Genomic DNA, 21,652 nt, shown 5'->3' with positions numbered 1-21,652 from the left:
CTCTGATTTGCACAAAAATCACCCCTTGGTTAATTTAACTACTTTGAATCCATTTTCAAGATCAAATTTGAAACCTGACACACTTAAGCAGCTCAAAATCACATTTTAAATTTTCAAGACTAAAGCGATCAAACACTTGTGCAATCCAAATTTTTCTGATACTTTGTAGATCTTGGAATATTTTCAACTCAAAATTTCTTCAAAATTTTCTAAAAATTCTAGAAAAAGTAAACTCAAGTCAACTATGGTTGAATCTAGTCAACTATTGGTCAAACTTGGCCTTTTCAATCTTGAAATCACACTGATTTGATTCATGGTCATTCTAATCTCTTCTATAACCCTTTCAATCATATATTTCTTCCATGTCTCTTAATATATTGCTTTACATCATATTTCTAGTGTGTCATCTTTCAATTTCACTCCCAAGTGGGTAGGATGATTACATCATTGGACCTAAATTTCAACTCAATTTGAATCTTATGTCCTCATCACTTAGGGCATGTCATCACTAGGGGCATCTTGTTCCCCTCTATCTGGCAATATTTTTTTTCATCTATTTCATCTTTTCAATTGATCACATCTTATATCAGTCCTTATCAAAGTTTGATGGATAGGTATCGGGATAGTCTAAACCCCAACTCTTGAGGATCAAGCCTCATTTTGGGGATGATTCTACAACTCATGGTTGGATCTTGCTATCTTTTAAGTCTAGGTATCTAGGTGTTCTTTCATGTCCCCTTTTCAAATAATTAAAAAATAATAATATTTTCTAAGGCAGGCAGGCCCAAAAAGGTGAAGTTTTGAAAAAAGGGGATAATCTTTGGAAGCGAATGGACTAATAAATAAAAATTATTATTAAAATATGTTTTATTAACCCCTCTTGGACATGAGTTATGTTTATTCCCTCTTTTAAGGGGTTTGGAGGCATTCTGGGCTCATTCCAGAACTTGATTTTTGCTCATTTCTTTGTTATTCTTCAGAGGCTGCCAAACCTGTGGAGAAGGAGACCCAAGAACAGGAGTTTGTAGGTTTATAGGGAGACCCAAGAATGGGAGTTTGTAGGTTTCTAGGAAGGCTAAGGATGGTATTTTGAAGCCATTCCATGTGCATGCTCATGTAGACTTTGCCTTTGTGTTGAACAGTGCAGATTTGTGAGTTTTCGGGTGTATTTTTTGTAAGAGTTTGGTGCTTCCGGTTGAGTATTTTATATCAGTTTGGGTTGCTGCTGTATATCAGACTTTTAAATGTTAAAATAGAGCTGAAAATATGTATTTGGATATGATTATACTTCTGTGATAGATTATTAAGTTTTTGTGGTGATTCCGAGCTATTTTGTGCTATTTTCGGGAGCCTGATGAGCATTGTTTTTGTCCTCCATTTGGGAGCCATTGTGTTCATGTTATATAGATCTAGAAATTTCATTTTATAGGCTGTTATTCTGCTCAAATTTCTTTATAAGTTTCCACTTTTAGATTTATTAATAATAGGTGAAGCTATGAAGCTTTTGGCACTATTTTCGGCATACTTGATTTGGGGTTTCTTGAGAAATTTGGTGTATCTTTGTGATATTAGTTGTTTTATTTTGAAAATCTGATTAGAGGCATGAAATATTATATAAAATCAGTAAAGGGACATTTCATGTTCTATCTGGATCCCTTAAGATTAAGCTCCATTTTGAAGATAATCTTTAAAAGCTTATCAATCTAGGTATCTAGGTGTTCTATCTGGATCCCTTAAGGTTAAGCTTCATTCTAGAGATAATCTTTAAAAGCTTATCAATCTAGGTATCTAGATGTTCTATTTGGATTCCTTAAGATTAAGCTCTATCCTAGAGACAATCTTTAAAAGCTTATTCAATCTAGGTTTCTAGGTGTTCTATCTGGATCCCTTAAGGTTAAGCTTCATTTTGGAGATAATCTTTAAAAGCTTATCAATCTAGGTATCTAGGTATTCTATCTAGATTCCTTAAGATTAAGCTCCACTCTAGAGATAATCTTTAAAAGCTTATCAATCTAGGTATCTAGGTGTTCTATCTAGATCCCTTAAGGTTAAGCTCCATTCTAGAGATAATCTTTAAAAGCTTATCAATCTAGGTATCTAGGTGTTCTATCTGGATTCCTTAAGGTTAAACTATGTCCTAGAGATAATCTTTAAAAGCTTATTCAATATAGGTATCTAGGTGTTCTATCTAGATCCCTTAAGATTAAGCTTTTTTCTAGAGATAATCTTTAAAAGCTCATCAATTGGTTTATGCATCATCAAATTGTAGAATCAATCTCATTTCTTGATATGTACATTATGCTTTTTGATTTTCTTTGAATTGAATGTGCTACTTGCACATTCATTCAAAGAGGGGGGAAATGTAATACCCCAAAATTGGTTCATTGCCATCTCAACCAATTCTGGTCTATTTTTGTCATCCCTAAAGTCCTATTTCATTAGGCAATTCTCATTCTAATTTTCACTACTTGACTTAATTATCAAATGCAAAAAAACCCTAATCTACATTAATTGTGCTATTTATTTAATTCCTAAAAGTATTGACTCAAATTAGCTACATTAAATCTATTGATTAAGATTTGATTTAATTTGAAGGGTTTATACTTTAATTAAATTATCTCCTAAGGCTAATGTACTAAGGAATTAAATTTATTTAATTTAATAATGCTCTCATTTTAATTATTGGATGTAATTATTTAATTAATGAGAATATGCATTTATGAGGTCATATCTTATTCTTATTAAATTAAATAACATTCCAATTTCATCTCTTCAGTTTAGAAATGGGAATTCCAAGTGACCTATCTCTCAAATTGGAATTGGCTTAATCCACTTATTCTCACACTTGGATGAATTCTAGTTAACTTTTCATTACACTTAGGATCTAAGTTAGTTAACCTCAGCTACAGTGGGAATCTTCCATCCTAACTCAATCTTTTCTTCAATCCTGACCATCAATTTGAGTTGATCTCAACCATTAATTGATTTCAGGAATTCTATTTAAGAGGCTTCTAATTCCTCATTTAGGAGGTTGGAATTTGAATTGCACTAAAATACTATCAAATTTCATACTCAATTACTTAATCTTGTCATAGCTTTTTCAATTGTTTAGCATTAATTTCATATTAGATTAGAAATGCACCCATTTAGTTTAATTTTATTTTACTTGTTGTTAGATTAAACTACACATCATTTAGCTTAAATACACTTTCATATTATTGCATAAAATCCTTCATATTAAAGGGTCTAGTTGCTTGCTTCTTGGTCTAAGAGTGCATAGGAAAAATCCCTCTAATTAAAGGGCAATAGGTCACTCTATTGGACTTCTCAGATGGATAATTCAATGTTTATTCTAGGATGATCTTGTAGGTAAGGACCATGTTGAAGTGTATGTGAAGATCCAACGTCACATTTCCGCATATACATCTTTAAGATCTAAATTTTTATTCTTGAAATCAGATTCAATTTTTCTAGGATCACTCTTCAAACTTAACTTTAGATTGGTAATCTTCAATTCATGCTTCAAGACCTTATACTTTGTCTTTAGTTTTGAATAATCATCATCGCTACTTTCAAATTCAATTGATTCAGGCTTGGATTTGAGATGTTCAATCTTGTCCTTCAATTGTCCAATATATACTTTGGACTCTTCATATCTATCCTTTAGCTTATCACTTTCTTCAATAAGTATATCAATTTGTTCAAGTGCTTCTTCAAGGTTCTTCATCAATTGTTCCATATCCTAGGGTTCTTACTCAAGTTGTTAAGCCTCTTTTAAGTAACTGTGTTCTAATGCCAATTGTTAGAAATATGAATTACTGAGAGTGCTATTCAAGGGGTGAATTAGTAATTTACAAAATTTAGTCACCAACTAAATATTATTTATTACTTTGAACCATGCATAAGAAATTAAACAAGTCATGTTGAATAGTAACAATAACCATGCACAAAGATAACTCATAACACCATATTTTGTTAACTAGGGAAACCCTGGCCAATGGAACACCCAAGTGGAGATGATACCCACTAGATAATATACTAATATATATGTTCCTTTTTAGAGGATGGATCCTATTAGGAGTCAATGAGAAAATTCAATATCGAGAGTCCTTGTTAGAAGACTTTGAATCCCTATTAGGAGTTGTAGTATAGTAGATGCAAGAAGAACTCACTGCCCAAACAAGTAATTAGTCTTCTAGTAAATAGGTATTGTAACTTCTTTATTGACTGATCTCTAACCTTAGCTCAATCTTAGATCACAAAATTAGTTTCTCAAAACTTTGCATTTATTGCTTCATGAAAGTTTGCATATCATGTATCATAATATAATTTCTCAACACACCACTTAAATCCACAAGATGTTCTTTGTGTAAATGACATGCCTAGTCACAAATTATTGCTAGATCGGATAAGACCATAAAATACTTTTCCAACTTAGAAAAACACCTAGGATGTTGGCCCTACTTGGTCAAGTAATTGTTCTATAAACAAAATAATTCCTTTACCTTTAATTTTGTTGTCCTATTTCACTGGTAGAATGTGAATATCTATTTTTTGTACCGTCTGTAATGATGTCCAAGGTTATACACATCATCATAAACATGTATACTATCTCTATCTAACTTTTCTACTCATAATATGACATTAGTAACAAGTTACATACAAAACAATACACTACTCTAAATGAATTTCATACTTAAACAATTTTCTAGGTACCAAAAGCTAAGTATCTTTATTTCCTAGGTTTTCTACAAGCATTTACATCATGTGTTGCCATAAATGGCAACAATAACATATTTTCATTAGCTAATTGTCAATAGAACATAGAAAAAGATAAGTCTTGATACCTTTGATAAAGACATCTAATAAAAATCATTGTATGATGATACAGGTTTGCATGATTAATAGAAATTACTTTGTGAAAGATATGAGAAAAGAAAAAGTTTTTTTCTTTTTGTGATTCCTATTGCACCGAGTATTGCTAGTATTGACTAATTTCAAGAAGAATTTGAAAAGTTTCTCATTGAGTATCAGGATATTATTTTAGAGAATGTACTTTATGGTTTACCACCGCTAAGTAGTATAAGTCATTGTATGGACCTTATTCCTAGAGCTAGTTTACTAAACAAATCACATTATAGATTTACACCTATCAAGAATGAAGAACTTAACATACTAGTGCAAGAATAGACATACAAAGGTTTGATCAAAGAATGTTTGTGTCCATGTGTTGTACCTACTTTATCATCACCTAAGAAGAATGGTGAGAGGATCATGTGTATTGACTCAAGAGCTATCAGATAAACAATAATGAAGTATAGGTTTCCTATGTCAAGGATGGATGCTATAATGGATTGTTTGAGTGGAGAAAGATATTCTATAGAGATTGACTTGAAGAGTGGGTATCATCATATCAGAATCAAAGAAGGTGATTATTATAAAATTTCTTTTAAGATAAAAGAAGGTTTGTATGAATGGTTAGTTTTGCAAGAATATATAGTCCACTAATATAATTTGGTGGGCGGGGGGGGGGGGGAGTGGGTGGGGGTGGGGGTGAATAAGGTATCCAACTATTATCACAATTATCAAACTTAACCATATGAGTAATATAATCACAAATGACAACAAGATACTCATGCACAATAAAACTACATATTTTAACTAGGGAAACCCTTGATTAAAGGGAAAACCCCAGTGGGGATGGTACCCACAAGATGATGTATTAATATTTATATTCCTTGTTAGAGGATGGACCCTATTAGGAGTTGTAGAAGGAAACAAGACCCACTACCCAAATAGCTTCAAGGGCAAGACCAATGAACCCATTGTCCAAACGATCTATGTATTATTCCTTGAAAAGTAATAGAAATAAATAGTACTTCCTTCCTCTTTCCTATCAACTAGACCTCTACTCTTTCATATGTTGCAACCATATCACAAAAATTGCATCCAATAATCCCTTGGATCGCTTACTCACATTCATTAAACACTCTACTCCTTTTGTACTTCACACTTAATATAATACTTGATACTCTACTTCATACTTACTACAAACAAGGAAAACATCTTTCCTTTATACCATATCTTCAAAATAATTCTTTGAATTGGCCTTCAGGCTTTCCCAATTACTTATAATAAGATAATTAATTAATTACAATTACAATAGCATTATCCGATCATAGTGTATACAAAAATTCACATTTGAGATACTAGGGCTTGCACATCTAAAGTTGTCATCATCAGACTATCCTCTATCACTGACTAACTATGTATCTTCTTATTACATCTCAGATGAAATATATAATATACACATCAAAAACTACTTTCCATGCACTCTATTTATATACTTCTTTTAGTAAATCAAGTACAACTTATGCACATATTCAAATTACATTTTCTGTAATGAACCTCATCATCATAACATATGCCAAACATTTTGATGACCATGCATCACCAGACAAGAAAAACCTTGTCTGTACAACTAAGATCACTCTTTGCTACTCTATCAGTCTTCATAGACTTACTACTATGTTGACATCAATGACAAACACAATCATGAATGCAACATATCAATACTATGCAATACTTAGGATACACCCCCAAATATAGTATCATCATCATTCATGCTAAAAATCTCGCCCTTTGGCATTAATGGAAATATAGATGAAAAATATCTAAGTTCCATGAATAGCAAACTAGTACTCTATTGGTGTTGGTGTTGTTATTTTTGTTCTTATCTTCTTTAATCCTCTTCATCAATAAAATTTGAAATCCTCTAAAATAGTACTCTATTTTTCTTCTTCTTTAGGATTGGAAATAGCTGTTCACAATAAACAACTCACCATACATCTGAATTCCTTATGTTTCATATCTCTCCCATAGAGATATCCCTCCTACTTTACATGAATATTGCTAAATCTCCCTAAAATAGTACATATTTCCATGCATTCTACCTATACATACTTAGGATATATTTTTCATGTATATTCTCCCCCATTGACATCAATGACAAAGTCCTCATTATATCAATTTACAACTCCAAATCTTCAACCATCTCAATTGTCCAAAGACTTTGTTCAAGACCAAACACAAAGAATCTTCAATGACTCAGTTCATCATAGATACTCCCCCATACAAGAAGCATTATCATCCAGTCCAATCTGACAGTAGTGCTCTGTACCACTAGATTGATGCACTTAATACATCATCTACTCAAAAGTAGGTAGGGGCATAATCCCAAGCTTAACTCTCAAGTACTCGAATGTATCTTTAGTTAAAGGCTTTGTAAAGATATCTACAATATGATCTTTAGTACTTACATACTCTTATATGATCTATTTTCTAGCTACTTTCCCTCTCATAACATGATACTTAATAGATATGCTTAGTCTTAGAATGCAATACATGATTCTTGGGCATACTCATTGTACTTGTGTTATCATAGTAAACGATAAAAAAATTTGTAAACTCAATTCTAATACCCTTCACCATCAATTTCATCCACATCACTTGATTGCAATTATTTGTTGCTACAACATAATCTACCTTAGTTGTATTCTAAGAAATATGATCTTGTGTCTTGCTTATCCAACAATCCAATCTTCCTCCAAGGAAAAATGCTCCACCATTGGTGTTCTTTCTATCATTCATACTACCTATCCAATCTACATCTATACATGCACATAGAGTGAAATAACTTGATCTATCATACCAAATTCCATAGTCAAATATTCCTTTCAAATATCTGAATATCCTCTTTACTACTACATAATGATAATCCTTAGGATCAACTTGAAATCTAGCTACAATCCCAATGGTATTTTTTATATCCGATCTGGTGTGAGTCAGATATTGCAAACCTCCAATCATGGATATGTACTTCTTTTTTCTCAATTGTAGATGTCTCATCCTTGCTAGATAACTTATGACCAGTTATCATAGGTGTACCAATAGGCTTACAACTTTCCAATCCAAACCTTTTCAACAAATCTTTCAAGCACTTATCTTGTGAGATGTAAATACCATCACTATTTTACATAATCTACAATCCTAAGAAAAACTTCATTTCTCCTATCATGCTTATTTCAAATTCATTCTTCATTTCTTTAGAAAACTTATCACTTGCTTCATCATTTCCTCCAAATATGATGTCATTAAAAAATATCACTATTATGAACAATCCATTTTCAATTTCTTTCAAATATAGCTTACTATCTATCATACCTTTAAAAAATCCAAGTTTTTCCAAGTAGTTGTCCAACCTTGCATACCAAGTTCTAGGTGTTTTCTTCAAACCATATAAATCTTTCTTTAGTCTACATACAATATCTTTGTCTTATGTCTAAGGAAAAAATTTAGGTTGCTTAATATATACCTCTTCTTCAAGTTCTTCATTCAAGAAGGATGATTTAACATCCATCTAATATACTTTGAACTTCTTATTTTCTATATAAGCCAAGAACATTCTTACTTCTTCCATTCTTCCTAGAGGAGCATATTTATCCTCATAGTCTATGCCTTATTTTTGTGAGTCACCTTTACATACAAGTCTAGCCTTGTTCTCACAACTTCACCCTTCTCATTCATCTTGTTTTTGAATACCCATTTGATTTCTATCACATTCTTGTCTACAGGTCTAGGAACTAACTCTCATGTTTCATTCTTCACAATCTGAACTAATTCTTCCTTCATTTCTTGAATCAAATGTTGATCTTTACATGTTTCATCTACACTTTTAGATTCAACTTGATAAATCAAACATATCTCTTCATTAACACTATTTCTTGTCATCACACCTTTGACTTTACTTCTAGTTATATTTTGTAGAGGATGATTCTTTGTCAGATTCCTATTAGGTGTAGGAGTTGACATCTCAACTCTTATCTCATCTCTAGGGTTAGACCTTTGCTCTTTTCTTTTCTCAATAGTTAACACATCATTTTGTAGATCATTTTTAGTCTCAAAGAAAACTTTAGTGTTATGTCGAACAATTCCATAATTATCTTCTTCTTCATTTGAATTATAATCTCACATCTTTTCCTTGGTTCTAAACTTTTCAAAAATCTTTACATTTGTACACTCAACTATTTTCCTAGTTCTATGATTTAAAAAGTCTTTATGCTTTTCTTTTCAATTAATATCTAAGAAACATACCTTCATCACTTCTTGGATCAAACTTACATACACCATCATCTCTCTTAATATAACACTTTCTAGCAAAAATTTTGAAATCTCATTCTATTCTAGTGTCCTAGGTTAGCATAGCTATCTTTTGATTCCATTCTATTCATAAAACATGTTAAACTCTCTAGAGGTAAATACTCCTCCTCTATCTGATCTCAAACATTTTATCTTAACACTAGGTTCATTCTCAACTCTATTCTTAAATATATTAAACTTATCAAAAGCTTCAAACTTCTCTTTAAGAAATTCTACCCACATCATTCTAGTGAAATCGTTAATGAAAATTATGAAATAACTTTTAGCATAGAATCCTCTTGTTTAAGAGGGACCACTCAAAAATATGTGAATAATCTCCAACTTCTCTATGGTTGTGAACTTCTTGCTGGACAAAGATATCTTCTCCCACTTAGACAAAAAACATTCTTTGTAGATCACATTAGTAGGCTTTATTATCTTAGGTAGATCTCTAACTGCAAATTTTCTACTAATCTTTATAATATTATCAAAGTTTATATGAAAAAATATCCTATTCCATAACCAAATTTTATCCACTTTAGCACCCAAACAAGTCCTTTTAGTGGGATTCAACTAAAATACATTACCTTTGGACCTAGTTCAAGTTCCAATCATCTTACCATCCTTATCCTTGATAGTGAAAGTGTTTTTTATGAATTGCAATTGAGACCCTTTGTTCACAAACTGTCTAATACTCAACAAGTTGTGCTTTGATCCATAAATAAAATAAACATCATCAATGTTAGTTCTCCTATCTAAAGTAATGGATCCAATCCCTACAATATGATAGGCTACATTTTTACCAACTCTAACAATACCTCCATCATAGTTTCTAAATTTTAAAAAAAAAATTATATCACCAATCATATGATGTGAAAAAATACTATCTTTTATCCAATTAGATTTCTTTTTAACTTGGGAAACTAGAGCCTTTCCTTCTCTAATTTCTCTATCAAGATCATCTTCCTTAATAGCCACAAATCCTAGCTCATCACTTTCACTTTGAAATTTTTCATTAGATTCCTCCTATTCATTAGCATACAAACAATTTCTATGTCTCCTAGGATTAAAATTTCCTTTATACTTTTTCTCTCTTTTAGGACATTTAGATGCATAATGACCAAAATCATTACATTTCCAACATTTAAAGATATTCTTACCATCTTTCATTCTTCTTACAATAAGTTTTTTACCTTCTTCAATCTTCTTGTCTTTATCAAATCTAGTTCTGCTACTACTAGAAAAATCTCCATGAGCGATTGCACTTCTAAATAGGCTTGGTGAAATATTCAAGGCAGTGAAAGTTGTTTCTACTCTTCCTAATTCTCCATATTGTCTTAGATCCACTTTTGCTACTTCTAATTATCCAAGCAGTGTTTCCCTAGTAAACTTTATAGTGTAGGGTATGAGTAGCTAGATTATCTAAGCAACTTGCCTAAATGGTTGTGTCAAAGTTTTCAAGATCTTCCACACAAAATAATCTTCTTCTTAGGTTGAACCATGTGAGTTTATTCCTACAACAATCTATGATATCCTACAAATATGTTTTCTTACAAATTCATCTTCTATATTTCAGCATCTTGAAATGCACATATCCAATTCTGCAATCTTACTCTCTTTGTATGTTCCTCACCTCCAAAAATAGATTATAATGCTTTCCAAGATTTATGAGATGTTTGAAGTGATTTTACCTGACTATATTCATTCTCTAGAAGAGCTAATTTTAAATCTTCTCTAGCTCTCATGTTGCATATGAATCTATCTCTCTCTACTTCACAGCATTCTCCAATCTTCTCTTCTTTCACAATCATCTTGTCACTCTTTGTCAAGAGCCAATAACTTGGACCCATGCATAATAGACGAGTCTTCATCTTCTCCTTTGTATGAGTGAGAAATATGGGCCTTAGTAATTCACACACACTTCAACATGATCCTTATTTGAAGAATCATCCCAAAATGAACATAGGATTGTTCATCTGAAATTTCCAATAGGTTAATTTGTTGTCTCCTAACTAGAATGATTTTGCTAATTGCTCTCAGATCAAGAAGCTAGCAACTAGACATATAGAATGAAGGATTTTATAGCTAATTGAGATGCAAGATTAATCTATATGAGATGTAATATTAAACTAGAAATAAAGAGAGAATTATACTAATTGTATACATTTTAAAGCTAAAATGAGATTAAAATGCAAGAAAATCAAAAGCTATGAATATAAGAGAGCGATTATTTTAGCATAAATTCAATATAATTCATGTGCATCCTCCTGAATGAGGAATTGAGAGCTTCTTAAATAGAATTCCATAATTGATCAACAATCGAGATCAATTTGGATGAATGGTCAAGATTGGAAATGAGATTTAGTTAGAATAGAAACTTCCTTGTGCAAATGAAGTTAAATGATTCACTTCTGAGTGTGAGAAAGAGTTAACTAAGTTAATTCCTTTTCCAATTCCAATTCACTCAAAGTTTCCATTTCTGAACTAAAGAGAGAATTTGGAGAGTATATTTAATTTAATAAAATTGAATATGACCTCAGAAATGAATAATCTTAATTAATTAAATAATTAAATTCAATAAATTAAAATGAGGATATACTAAATTAAATTAAATACATTTAATTCCTTAATGTGTATTCTAGAAAAAAGGGTAATGTTTAATTTAATTAAAGTGCTAAGAATCATAAATAAATTAAAATGATTAATAGGTTTGCCTTTGCTAATTTGTTTAGACTTAGGAATTAAATAGAATATGTAATTAATGTAGATGAGGATATTTCTTCATTTGACACTTAGGTCAAGTAGCGATTATCAAAATTCAGAATTGCCTAGTAAAATATGACTTAGGATTGATTAAATAGACTAGAATTGGTTTAGCATGGCAATGTGCCAATTTTGGGGTATTACACTTCCAACTATCATAGTTGGTACCATCAAATCAAGGACTATCCTTTCTAAAAAGATTCACTATTGATCTCCCAAAGATGTTAACCTTATCCTTCAAGGACCTCATGCCTTGATACCAATTGTTAGAATATTGTGTGTGTGGGGAGCAAGGGGGGGGGGGGGCAAATCAGTTATCCAAATATTATCACAATTTTCAACCTTATCAAACTTTAACTATATCAGAAATATAATAAAAGACCACAATAATATACTCATACGCAATAATACCAGATATGTAAACTAGGAGAGCCCTTAATCAGAGGGAAAACCCTAGTGGAGATGGTACCTACAAGATGATGTACTAATATAAATATTCCTTGTTAGAGAATGGACTTTTTTTCGAATCAATAGAAATATTTAGTACATATCAGTTCCTATTAGGATATTCCAACCCTACTAGGAGTTTTAGCAATGATGTAGAGTGTTAGCATCAAAAGATGGTTTTGCCCCAAAATTGGATCACCATTTAAAAGATCTTACAACAACTTGCCTCCACCAATCTCCAAATTGTGAAATTCAAAAAATTGTACTTTTAGGCCTAAAGCCTAATTAGCCCTCCTAACTCAATGTTTCTCAAATAAATTGATATTTATCTAAAGGACTTGGAAATAAAATTAGGTATTCTAATACCCTTTTGGAAGTTCTTAGAGACTACAAAGTTATAGGCTCCAATCCTACTCTAACATTCTAAAATGGCCTCAAGACTTATAAACCCAATAGGCCTAATTGGATGTGATTTCTTAAGGAACTAATCTAGAATTGGTACATGGGATTGAATCACTAATGCTAATAGATTCTCTAACCCCAAGCTACATAGTTTCATCATTCTTTTTCCAAATCAATACTTCTTATTCATCTAATCATTCAAATTCATTTCCTAGTTGCTAAATACATAGAGATATTTAACCTAGGGTAAGGAATGAAAAATAGTAAACATCACCCCCCTAGTTTTTTTCTTTTGAAATTTGTTTTTACATCATCATAATTTGATCCCCCCAAGTGGCCATACAAATTCACTGGTAAGAAGTCAAGTTAGGGCTCAATTTTTGATAGATACCCTAGTTTTGATGGTTTAACAAACTAGTTTGTAAATTTTTCCCTACTTGATGAAATGACTTCAAATCAACTTCTAATGAATATTAACTTCTTCCTCTATCCAACCATATCATTTTTAGATGTTAGGACTTTTGGTACATAAACATACCAACAACAAATACAACGGATTTTTGCCCAAAATAGGATTTATTTTATTGATATCAATAAATCCTTCTATACAATGGTGCTATTTGACTAGAGAGACATGAAATAACCTTAAATACCCTTTCTCTAATGGATACAACCACATTTTGGACTATTGGAGGTACTTTTCCAAGTTTTGCAACTTATTGGCTAAAAGTTGCTAATTAACAACTTCTGCAAAAAGTGCAATTTTGCTTTACAAAAAAAAAAAATCAACTTGTACACTTCCTACAAGATTAAGATAATATGAACACATAAATAAAACTTAGTTATTCAACCAAGGTGGCCTTATTTAACCCAAAACTAGCAAATACTCCTAACTAAGGGTCATATAGGACTAATGCAATTAGGATTTGTAAAGCAATGCCCTTTACAAAATGACCAAGACCAATATCTAACATGTCTAAACATAATCAAATCATGGTTCCATCATCTTGGTTGGTTGATATAGACCCCTACTTCTTGTCCTTGCATGGGTTCCCTACACCATTCTCCTTTGGCCAATTGAACTCAAGTCCCTTGAGTTGGAATGGTGGAAAACTTTGACCCAATTTTTTCAATCTGAGATTTTGTCAGCCAAGTGGCTTCCTCTAAGGCTTTTCCCTTCCATTTTTACCAAGTATTCATAATACTCATGCACCCTTTTTTGTTTTCTTATCCTTTTATCAACATTGAATTCAATTAATTGTGGGGTGTGGATTTGTAGATCTTTGAGAGTTTCAACTTCACCTTGTCCTACAATACAATCATCAATACTAATGGATTTATAGGTATAAATATCAAAAACATTAAAAATGGGTGAGAGAGCAATATCAAATGGAAGATCTATCTTATATGCATTTGGTCCCCATTGTTTTAGAATTTTAAAAGGGCCTATCTTCTTCATGTGTAGCTTTGTGTATCTTCTCCTAGGAATTCTTTCCTTCTTCAAATATATCATAACTAAGTCTCCCACCTTTAACTGCACATGTCTCCATTTCACATCTATTGCTTGTTTGTATTTCATAGTGGTCTACTATAGTCTTTCCTTAACTTACTAATGTATTTCCTTCATGATTTCTAAAAATTCATTAGCCAATGCACTCTTTTTTCTCATGTTCTTCACTTCTCTAAGTTCAAGGACTCCTCTAAGGTGTGTCCCATAGACAATTTGAAAGTGATTGCAACCAGTACTCCTATTTATTGAATCATTATATGAGAATTCTGCCTGAGGTAGTATAGTATCCCATGATGCTCCATATTCATTGGTTAGGCATTTAAGAAAGTTTCCAAGTGATTTTTTTGTGACATTAGTCTGACCATTAGATTGTGGATGGTATCCTAAAGACATGACAAGATTGGCTCCTAAGCTTTTCCATAAATTCCTCCATAAGTGTCCAATGAACTTACAATCCCTATATAACAAAATAGTTAAAGATAATCCATGAAGTCTCACAATCTCCTTGAAGAAAAATAATGCAATACTAGAGGCATAATTAGTTTTTTTACATGGAAAAAAGTGTGCCATTTTAGAAAACCTATCTATAACAACACAAATATTGTCAAACTCTTTCTTGGTCTTGGGAAAACATACAATAAAGTCCATGCTTACATAGTCCCAAGGTTTAGAGGGTATTTGTAGAGGTGTATATAGTCCTGCATTAGAGGTTAATCCTTTAGCCCTTTGGTATACCATGCAACTTTCAATAATTTTCCTAACACATGTCTGTATTTTAGGCTAGTAATAAAATCTCCTTACTACTTTAAGATTCTTATCAAGGCCAAAATGACCTGATATGCTACCAGAATGTTTTTCTTTCATTATATTCTCCCTCATGGAGCATTTAGGAATACATAACCGACTTCCTTTAAAAAGAAGACCTTCTTGAATGAGAAAATCAAAATATTCATTGTGATACCTATCCCCAAGTTCCAAAAAAACCTCATATGTAGTCTTGAAGTCTTCATCCTCTTGATACATGTCCTTAAGTGTTGAAATGCCAACACTCTCCAACTGGACCTCTTGAGTGGTAAGATTTCTCCTACTCAAGGCACCTTCTACCTTGTTAGCCACCCCTTTCTAATACTTGATGGTGAAATTAATTGCATGTAAGTATTCTACCATTTTAGATGCTTGTGATTCAACTTTTCATGCTTGTTTAAGGACATAAAAGCATGGTTATTAGTATAAATAAAAAATTCTTTTGGTAAAAGGTAGTGCCTCTATTTCTTAAGTGACTAGACCATGGCATACATTTATAAGTCATAAGTTGAGTAATTTTTATTAGCCTCATTCAAATTCTAACTAAAAAAGGCCACAAGCCTGCCTTCTTGACTCAAAACACCACCAATAGCTTTGTTACTTACATCACACTCAATGGTGAACACTTTGTGGAAATTTGGCAATACTAGTATGGGTTGTTGGGCCAGCTTTGTTTTAAGGTATTCAAAAGATCTATCTACTTCATCTATTCTTACAAACTAACATTTCCTCCCCCCTTTTATAGTATTTATCATTGATGCACAAACTCCTCTAAGATCCCTTATAAATTTCCTATAAAAGCTTGCTAGCCCATAAAAATTTTTGACCTCGCCTATAGCTCTTAAAGTGGGCTAATTTAGAATAGTCTCCACCTTTGAGGAATCCATCTTCAAGTGTTCCTTAGAAATGCCAAAATCAAGAAATATTAGTTCCTCCTACAAAAATATGCATTTTTTCAAATTTATCTTTAGATGCCCTTCATGTAATTTCTTCAATACCATGTCTAGGTGGATTAAATGTTCACTTCTATCCTTGCTAAAGATTCATATATCATCCAAGTAGACTACTCTAAAGAGGTTTATAAATGGTTTGAGGACTTTATTCATCAATCTCATGAAGGTACTATGGGTATTTGCGAGGCCAAAAGGCATGACTACCCATTCAAACAAGCCCTCATTGGTCTTAAAGGCTATCTTCCATTCATCACCTTCCATTATTCTGATCTGATGGTAACCACTCTTTAAGTCAATCTTAGAGAAATAGCTTTCCCCACCTATGCTATCCATGAGGTCCTCCATTCTAGGCATAGGGAACCTATATCTTATTATTATCTTCTTAATGGCTCTAGAGTTTGTACATAGCCTCTATGTACCATCCTTCTTTGGAGCCAACACTATAGGAACTATACAAGGATTGATACTCTTTCTAATGAAACATTTTTCTAGTAATCCCTAAAGTTGTTTTGCAATCTTTGTGTTATGTTCTAGAGTCAATTTGTAGGCAACTTTATTTGGTAATGTGGCACTTGGGATTAGGTCTATATAGTGGCTTATGTCTCTCTTGGATGGTAAGGAATATGATCTCTCATATGCTATTATTCCTTGGTACTACTACAACAATTCTTGCAATTCTTTAGGTCCTACCTTCCTCAAAGGTTCATGGCTTTTAGTCTTCAACTTAGGCTCCATTTTTGGTTTTACCAAAATTGAAAAATAGGGTGTATCCTTCTCCTTGAGGATCTTTAAGAACTCCTTCTCTCCTATCAATAGGACATCACTTTTCAAGACTCTTTCCTTCTCACTATCAGGTAAGGGCTTCATTGTATAATTGACCCCATCTTTGCTTAAAGTGTAGACATTTGTCTTTCCCCCATGTTGGGAATCCACATCAAACTACCAAGGCCTTCCAATAAGGAGATGCCATGCATCCATACCTGGGTAAAAGTACAAAGTTGTGTCACCTTTTAGGCTGACTTATTAGAAAAACTGAATTTGAGTATTTCTATACAAAAATTATTTTTTATTGAACATATGATCTAGATAAATTTATTCTAGCTAAGTTATATATGGTCTCACACTTTTCAAATTGGAAATGTCTATTAAATGCATGCTTTATACTAGTTTGTAGCCAATTACTAAAATAAAAATATTATTTTAGAAAACTAACATTTCAATAACTGTTACTATTTTTTATGATTTTTTTTAGTAAAATAAAAATACCATTTTATAGATCTCAAAGTCAAGAATATTCTCATATAGAATTTATAGTGTTTTAATTAGATATAGTATATTGTAATTAAAAATTTCTACAAGCATGTATTTTAAAACTTAGAAAAATGTCAATTTTGAGAAAGAAAAATTATTAAATCATATCAAAAATTTAAAAATTATATGATGTTTCAGAGGAGAGAGTCCTCTTTTAGAATGTATAATTTTTATAATGGTTAGATTAGATTTATTTTGAAAAATGTGGTGGGAGATGAAAACTATTGATTTTGATTCAGTTGAAATTAGAATCAGTATAAAAGAGAAACTATAGGTCTAAAGTCAATTTTTTTTTTTGATCGTTCTAGATATAGGTGCTATCTATAACATAGCCTGAGTTCAAATGAAAATAAATTTATTTCCATATAGTTTTGTGGTGGGAACTAAACCCCTAATTTTCAACATTTTTCAACAACCAAAAAATTATCTATAAAAGTTAGGAAAATATATCAATTCTTATTCTATATAATTATTAAAAATTATAATCCTAAACTTCAACCATTTCTACACATTTCACTAGTTTACTTCATTTTCAAATTCTGTTTAATAATACCAGTTTTATGTCATTGAAGGTGAACAATTATGCTTGTTTTAGCCTTTTCCTTTACAAAATGGTGACACAAGTTTGTGCTTTTACCCACTACAACTTGACATAAAAATTTGTCTCTATACTCTCCTATTTGGAATTCAACCTAACGCTGTTCATCTACTATAGTCTACTACTCTTTGTTTAACCAATAGACTTTATAGGGTGTGGGGTGAGGAATTGTTTTGAGTCCAAGTTTCTTAATCATCTCAATGGATGATAAGTTTTCAGTAGACCCACTATCTATAATAACTTTCTATACCTTCCCATTCACCCTACAGTTAGTCCTAAATTAAGAGTTACTTTGTTGTGGTTCCTTAATTGGTTCTTTTAACAAAGTCCTATCAAACAATATGCACTCACCTTGTTCTGGATCAGCAAACCTTGATTGTGTGGTGTGGTAGGAGGTTGTACTTTGGCAGTCATCTTCTTGTGCCTCATGTGTCAATTGGATCATCCTATCACCTCATTGATTATTTCCACCAGTATTTTCCCTATTGGGACACCTAAATGATTGGAGACCAACTTGGTTAGAGGAGAAGCACTTCCTTGTGAAGTCACCTTGTCCTCTACCTCCAAATCTTCCCCTACTGTTACCTCTACCAGTAGGGTGCTTTTTAGTGTCAAATATTAATTAATTTTGTGAATTTTAGAAGTTTTTTTTCTAGTAATTTGGCCAATAATTTAAGATTTAATGCAATCTAAATCACCACATTATTATTAAATTTAATTAAAATTAATTCACCAATAATTATCATAATCATTAGTTACTTTAGAAATATATTACCAATATTTAGTTTTCACAATTGATTTATAATATAATGTAATTATCCTCATAATTTCCATAAGATAATACATGTTCAATTTTGATTTGTAATATTCCATGATGATTAGCAAAATTCCTATTATTATTGAGATTTGCCAATATTTTCTACTAAAAAAATATGATTCCAAAATAATAGCCAATTTAAATAATATTTAAAATATAAAAATTGAGAGATTTATCGATAAAAATAATTTGGTTTTTCAAAATAATGAAAGATTTTCCAATAATTTATTTCTTTTTCTAGAGGGGGGTTTCTTAAAATTTACCCTATCTACTACCTCTAGAGTTTGTCCTTGGTGAATTGTCCCTCTCTTGGTCTAGATTGTTTGACTCTCCTTGAGTTTTGTTAAAGTTTATGTTCTAAAAACTATGAACCTCTGGTGAGTCATCGATTTCCTAACTTTACATTGAGTTTTTCATGCATTTTGATTATGTTTTTAGCATTTTTTAGCCATTTTAAAGTCATTTATGTAAGGAAACTCCGATGTAAAAATAGCTTCCTACACTAATACCTTATGGAGAGTATTGTGCAAATTCTGTTTAAATCCTTACAATTTCAGAGTCGATATTGTGTAAACAACAATATTGTAGTCAACCATGAATACAGAAAATAGATAGAGAAAGAAAACACAAACACAAAGATATGTTGGTGGGAAAACCTTTTAGTAAAACAACCCCACCCCTCCAAAACCTACATAATGTATTACCTTCAATACAAAGGTTACAACACACTTGCAATGTAAGTTCTTTAAGACACAGAAGACAAATTCAGTCGAACAAAAAACTACCAACAATATACTTTCACCGTCTCCTATCTATAACCCTAAAGTTGCTTATATCATGTGCTTTCCATTTTAGGGCAACTTCCAAAGAAGAACTATATTAGGGTTTTACCATTCTCCAAAAAAGTAAGAACCCAAACCCCACGTGCTAGATGAAGACTCAAGTGTATAGTACTTGATAATCAATTGCCACATGTCTTCACATCTTCACCCATCATCATATCTTCCAAATATAGCTCTTACACATCATAGGAATCTTCCATAACCATTTTAGTCATGGTTTCCTTACACACAATTCAAGATGCTAACAAATACAAGTGGAGTGACACATCAAACATGCCAACTAGACATGTACACTCACACTTAATTACATTATTTGCAAATAATACATTTACAATAAATAAATAAAAGAATAGGAATTATCCAAGGTTGAGACACCTTATTCCTAATATTCTCCTACTTTTCTAATACCTTGTAAAAGCAACAACAAGATAATAGAAATTAACTACTGTAGGTCGAAAGGCCCATAGACTCTTAACACCATCTAAACTTCTCTATGCCCACTAGTTTCATCAATACATCTACAACATTCTTTATAGTATCTATCTTCTCCAAATTTACCTTTCCATCTTTCACCATATCTTTCACAAATTGAAACTGCACATCAATTTGCTTTGTTCTGGCATGGAAATTTGGATTCTTTGCAAGACAAATAACACTCTAACTATCACAATAGATATTAATTTTTCCTACATCAACACCAATATTAGAACATAATCTCCTAAGCCAAATGGCTTCCTTAAAAGCATTAATAGTAGCCATGTACTCAGATTCTATAGTGGACAAAGCAACCATAGGTTATCACTTACTCATACAACTGATGGCACCACCAAACATATTGAATACATAAGCACTGATGGATCTCTTGTTGTCAGTATCACTTGCTCAATTTAAATCCACAAACCCATGAATACAAATTGACTATAGAGATCTAGAAGAATTACAATGATAACAAATGGAGCAATTTGATGTATCCCTCAAATATCTAAATACTGACTTAACTGCATCCTAATGTACCCATCTAGGATTAGCCATAAACTGGCTTAGAACTCCCACTGCTTGGGCAATGTATGGTCTAGTACAAACCATAGCATACATAAGATTGCCAACTATACTAGCATAAGGTACTCTACTCATGTCTTCCACCTCACTAGGAGATTTTGGACAATCATCTATAGATAATTTTGTTCCCATAGAAATAGGAACACACAATGGTCTACAATCTACCATGTTGAACTTGTCCAACACAGACTTCACATACTTACTTTGAATCAACCAAAGTTTTTTGTTAGACCTATCTCTACTAATTTCCATACCCAAGATGTACCTTGCTACCCCAAGATCTTTCATCTCAAACTGTGCTGACAACTGAGATTTAAAATTAGAAATCATACCCTTACCCTTCCCAAACAACAAAATATCATTAACATAAAATGCAACAATAAGTAGGCGATCATTTTCAACTCTGAAATGAACACAATGATCTAATTTTGATCTTAAAAATCTAATTGACAATACAAAGGCATCAAACTTAAGGTACCACATCCTAGGATATTGTTTCAAATCATATAAAGACTTATTTAATTTGTAAACCAAAGATTCTTTACCTTTAACAATGTAGTGCTCAAGTTGTTACATATAAATCTCTTCCTCCAAATCACCATGAAGAAAAGTTGTCTTCACATCCATCTATTCTATCTCTAAACCATATGATGTGGTAAGAGATAATAGAAATCTAATAGATGTCAACTTTGCAACAGGAGAGAATATTTAACCATAATCTATTCCCTCTATCTATAAATACCCCTTCGCAACCAATCTAGCTTTGTAACTTTCAACACTGCCATCTGCACATAATTTATTCTTGAACACCCATTTGTTACCAATAGGTTTTCATCCTTTAGGAAAGGTACAAGGTCCCAAGTTTTTTTTTTATCCAATGAAGCCATCTCATCCTCCATGGCCTCAATCCAGGAACTTGCATCTTCCATATCCAAGGCCTCTTTCACA

The sequence above is a fragment of the Cupressus sempervirens genome, chromosome 3 (genome assembly GCF_028749045.1).
Source record: "Cupressus sempervirens isolate cs-2001-9-10 chromosome 3, ASM2874904v1, whole genome shotgun sequence".
NCBI lineage: Eukaryota > Viridiplantae > Streptophyta > Pinopsida > Cupressales > Cupressaceae > Cupressus > Cupressus sempervirens.
Note: the sequence above shows the minus strand (reverse complement) of the source record.